Genomic DNA, 6000 nt, shown 5'->3' on the forward strand with positions numbered 1-6000 from the left:
CATAACCCTAACCCTAGGTCCAATCGTAACCCTAACCGGATCTCTAACCCTAGCCCTCAACATAACCCTAACCCTAGGTCCAATCGTAACCCTAACCGGATCTCTAACCCTAGTCCTCAACATAACCCTAATCCTAGGTCCAATCGTAACCCTAACCGGACCTCTAACCCTAGCCCTCAACATAACCCTAACCCTAGGTCCAATCGTAACCCTAACCGGATCTCTAACCCTAGCCCTCAACATAACCCTAACCATAGGTCCAATCTTAACCCTAACTAGATCTCTAACCCTAGCCCCCAACATAACCCTAACCCTAGGTCCAATCGTAACCCTAACCGGATCTCTAACCATAGCCCTCAACATAACCCTAACCCTAGGTACAATCGTAACCCTAATTGGATCTCTAACCCTAGCTCTCAACATAACCCTAACCCTAGGTCCAATCGTAACCCTAACCGGATCTCTAACCCTAGCCCTCAACATAACCCTAACCCTAGGTCCAATCGTAACCCTAACCGGATCTCTAACCCGAGCCCTCAACATAACCCTAACCCTAGGTCCAATCGTAACCCTAACCGGATCTCTAAACCTAGCCCTCAACATAAGCCTAACCCTAGGTCCAATTGTAATCCTAAACGGATCTCTAACCCTAGCCCTCAACATAACCCTAACCCTAGCTCCAATCGTACCCTAAACGTCTCTCTAAACCTAGCTCTAAACATAACCCTAACCCTAGGTCCAATCGTAAACCTAACCGTCTCTCTAAACCTAGCCCTAAACATAACCCTAACCCTAGGTCCAATTGTAACCCTAACCGTATCTCTAACCCTAGCCCTCAACATAACCCTAACCCTAGGTACAATCGTAACCCTAATTGGATCTCTAACCCTCGCCCTCAACATAACCCTAACCCTAGGTCCAATCGTAACCCTAACCGGATCTCTAACCCTAGCCCTCAACATAACCCTAACCCTAGGTCCAATCGTAACCCTAACCGGATCTCTAAACCTAGCCCTCAACATAACCCTAACCCTAGGTCCAATCGTAACCCTAACCGGATCTCTAACACTAGCCCTCAACATAACCCTAACCCTAGGTCCAATTGTAACCCTAACCGGATCTCTAACCATTGCCCTCAACATAACCCTAACCCTAGGTACAATCGTAACCCTAATTGGATCTCTAACCCTAGCCCTCAACATAACCCTAACCCTAGGTCCAATCGTAACCCTAACCGGATCTCTAACCCTAGCCCTCAACATAACCCTAACCCTAGGTCCAATCGTAACCCTAACCGGATCTCTAAACCTAGCCCTCAACATAACCCTAACCCTAGGTCCAATTGTAATCTTAACCGGATCTCTAACCCTAGCCCTCAACATAACCCTAACCCTAGGTCCAATCATACCCTAACCGTCTCTCTAAACCTAGCTCTCAACATAACCCTAACCCTAGGTCCAATCGTAAGCCTAACTGGATCTCTAACCCTAGCCCTCAACAAAACCCTAACCCTAGGTACAATCGTAAACCTAATTGGATCTCTAACCCTAGCCCTCAACATAACCCTAACCCTAGGTACAATCGTAACCCTAATTGGATCTCTAACCCTAGCCCTCAACATAACCCTAACCCTAGGTCCAATCGTAACCCTAACCGGATCTCTAAACATAGTCCTCAACATCACCCTAACCCTAGGTCCAATCGTAACCCTAACCGGATCTCTAAACATAGTCCTCGACATCACCCTAACCCTAGGTCCAATCGTAACCCTAACCGGATCTCTAACCCTAGCCCTCAACATAACCCTAACCCTAGGTCCAATCGTAACCCTAACCGGATCTCTAACCCTAGTCCTCAACATAACCCTAATCCTAGGTCCAATCGTAACCCTAACCGGACCTCTAACCCTAGCCCTCAACATAACCCTAACCCTAGGTCCAATCGTAACCCTAACCGGATCTCTAACCCTAGCCCTCAACATAACCCTAACCCTAGGTCCAATCGTAACCCTAACCGGATCTCTAACCCTAGCCCTCAACATAACCCTAACCCTAGGTCCAATCGTAACCCTAACCGGATCTCTAACCCTAGCCCTCAACATAACCCTAACCCTAGGTCCAATCGTAACCCTAACCGGATCTCTAAACCTAGCCCTCAACATAAGCCTAACCCTAGGTCCAATTGTAATCCTAAACGGATCTCTAACCCTAGCCCTCAACATAACCCTAACCCTAGCTCCAATCGTACCCTAAACGTCTCTCTAAACCTAGCTCTAAACATAACGCTAACCCTAGGTCCAATCGTAAACCTAACCGTCTCTCTAAACCTAGCCCTAAACATAACCCTAACCCTAGGTCCAATTGTAACCCTAACCGTATCTCTAACCCTAGCCCTCAACATAACCCTAACCCTAGGTCCAATCGTAACCCTAACCGGATCTCTAACACTAGCCCTCAACATAACCCTAACCCTAGGTCCAATCGTAACCCTAACCTGATCTCTAAACCTAGCCCTCAACATAACCCTAACCCTAGGTCCAATCGTAACCCTAACCGGATCTCTAACCCTAGCCCTCAACATAACCCTAACCCTAGGTCCAATCGTAACCCTAACCGGATCTCTAAACCTAGCCCTCAACATAACCCTAACCCTAGGTCCAATCGTAACCCTAACCGGATCTCTAACACTAGCCCTCAACATAACCCTAACCCTAGGTCCAATCGTAACCCTAACCGGATCTCTAACCATTGCCCTCAACATAACCCTAACCCTAGGTACAATCGTAACCCTAATTGGATCTCTAACCCTAGCCCTCAACATAACCCTAACCCTAGGTCCAATCGTAACCCTAACCGGATCTCTAACCCTAGCCCTCAACATAACCCTAACCCTAGGTCCAATCGTAACCCTAACCGGATCTCTAACCCTAGCCCTCAACATAACCCTAACCCTAGGTCCAATCGTAACCATAACCGGATCTCTAACACTAGCCCTCAACATAACCCTAACCCTAGGTCCAATTGTAACCCTAACCGGATCTCTAACCATTGCCCTCAACATAACCCTAACCCTAGGTACAATCGTAACCCTAATTGGATCTCTAACCCTAGCCCTCAACATAACCCTAACCCTAGGTCCAATCATACCCTAACCGTCTCTCTAAACCTAGCTCTCAACATAACCCTAACCCTAGGTCCAATCGTAAGCCTAACTGGATCTCTAACCCTAGCCCTCAACATAACCCTAACCCTAGGTACAATCGTAACCCCAATTGGATCTCTAACCCTAGCCCTCAACATAACCCTAACCCTAGGTCCAATCGTAACCCTAACCGGATCTCTAAACATAGTCCTCAACATCACCCTAACCGTAGGTCCAATCGTAACCCTAACCTGATCTCTAACCCTAGCCCCCAACATAACCCTAACCCTAGGTACAATCGTAACCCTAATTGGATCTCTAATCCTAGCCCTCAACATAACCCTAACCCTAGGTCCAATCGAAACCCTAACCGGATCTCTAACCCTAGCCCTCAACATAACCCTAACCCTAGGTCCAATTGTAACCCTAACCGGATGTCTAACCCTAGCCCTCAACTAAACTTAACCCTAGGTGAAATCGTAACACTAATTGGATCTCTAACCCTAGCCCTCAATATAACCCTAACCCTACGTCCAATCGTAACCCTAACCGGATCTCTAACCCTTGCCCTCAACATAAACCTAACCCTAGGTCCAATCGTAAACCTAACCGGATCTCTAACCATAGCCCTCAACATAACCCTAACCCTAGGTCCAATAGTAACCCTAACCGGATCTCTAACCCTAGCCCTCAACATAACCCTAAACCTAGGTCCAATCGTAACCCTAACCGGATCTCTAACCCTAGCCCTCAACATAACCCTAACCGTAGGTGCAATCGTAACCCTAACCGGATCGCTAACCCTAGCCCTCATCATAAACCGAACCCTAGGTCCAATCGTAACCCTAACCGGATCTCTAACCCTAGCCCTCAACATAACCCTAACCCTAGGTCCAATCGTAACCCTAACCGGACCTCTTACCCTAGCCCTCAACCTAACCCTAACCCTAGGTCCAATAGTAACCCTAACCGGATCTCTAACCATAGTCCTCAACATAATCCTAACCCTAGGTCCAATCGTAACCCTAACCGGATCTCTAACCCTAGCCCTCAACATAACCCTAACCCTACGTCCAATCGTACCCTAACCGTCTCTCTAAACCTAGCCATCAACATAACCCTAACTCTATGTCCAATCGTAACCCTAACCATCTCTCTATACCTAGCCCTCAAAATAACCGTAACCCTGGGTCTAATCGTAACCCTAACCATCTCTCTAAACCTAGCCCTCAAAATAACCCTAACCCTAGGTCCAATCGTAACCCTAACCGGATCTCTTAACCTAGCCCTCAACATAACCCTAACCCTAGGTCCAATCGTGGCCCTAACCGGATGTCTAACCCTAGCCCTCAACATAACCCTAATTCTAGGTCCAATCGTAACCCTAACCGGATATCTAACCCAAGCCCTCAACATAACCCTAACCCTAGGTCCAATCGTAACCCTAACCGGATCTCTAACGCTAGACCTCAACATAACCCTAACCCTAGGTCCAATCGTAACCCTAACCGGATCTCTAACCCTAGCCCTCAACATAACCCTAACCCTAGGTCCAATCGTAACCCTAACCGGATCTCTAACGCTAGGCCTCAACATAACCCTAACCCTAGGTCCAATCGTAACACTAACCGGAAGTCTAAACCTAGCCCTAAACATAACCCTAACCCTAGGTCCAATCGTAAACCTAACTGGATCTCTAACCCTAGCCCTCAACATAACCCTAACCCTAGGTCCAATCGTAACCCTAACCAGACCTCTAACCCTAACCCTCAACCTAACCCTAACCATAGGTCCAATCTTAACCCTAACCGGATCTTTAACCATAGCCCTCAACATAACCCTAACCCTAGGTACAATCGTAACCCTAATTGGATCTCTAACCCTAGCTCTCAACATAACCCTAACCCTAGGTCCAATCGTAACCCTAACCGGATCTCTAACCCTAGCCCTCAACATAACCCTAACCCTAGGTCCAATCGTAACCCTAACCGGATCTCTAACCCTAGCCCTCAACATAACCCTAACCCTAGGTCCAATCGTAACCCTAACCGGATCTCTAAACCTAGCCCTCAACATAAGCCTAACCCTAGGTCCAATTGTAATCCTAAACGGATCTCTAACCCTAGCCCTCAACATAACCCTAACCCTAGCTCCAATCGTACCCTAAACGTCTCTCTAAACCTAGCTCTAAACATAACCCTAACCCTAGGTCCAATCGTAAACCTAACCGTCTCTCTAAACCTAGCCCTAAACATAACCCTAACCCTAGGTCCAATTGTAACCCTAACCGTATCTCTAACCCTAGCCCTCAACATAACCCTAACCCTAGGTACAATCGTAACCCTAATTGGATCTCTAACCGTAGCCCTCAACATAACCCTAACCCTAGGTCCAATCGTAACCCTAACCGGATCTCTAACCCTAGCCCTCAACATAACCCTAACCCTAGGTCCAATCGTAACCCTAACCGGATCTCTAAACCTAGCCCTCAACATAACCCTAACCCTAGGTCCAATCGTAACCCTAACCGGATCTCTAACACTAGCCCTCAACATAACCCTAACCCTAGGTCCAATCGTAACCCTAACCGGATCTCTAACCATTGCCCTCAACATAACCCTAACCCTAGGTACAATCGTAACCCTAATTGGATCTCTAACCCTAGCCCTCAACATAACCCTAACCCTAGGTCCAATCGTAACCCTAACCGGATCTCTAACCCTAGCCCTCAACATAACCCTAACCCTAGGTCCAATCGTAATCTTAACCGGATCTCTAACCCTAGCCCTCAACATAACCCTAACCCTAGGTCCAATCATACCCTCACCGTCTCTCTAAACCTAGCTCTCAACATAACCC

The sequence above is a fragment of the Miniopterus natalensis genome, chromosome 2 (assembly GCF_054644295.1).
Source record: "Miniopterus natalensis isolate mMinNat1 chromosome 2, mMinNat1.hap1, whole genome shotgun sequence".
Classification (NCBI taxonomy): domain Eukaryota; kingdom Metazoa; phylum Chordata; class Mammalia; order Chiroptera; family Miniopteridae; genus Miniopterus; species Miniopterus natalensis.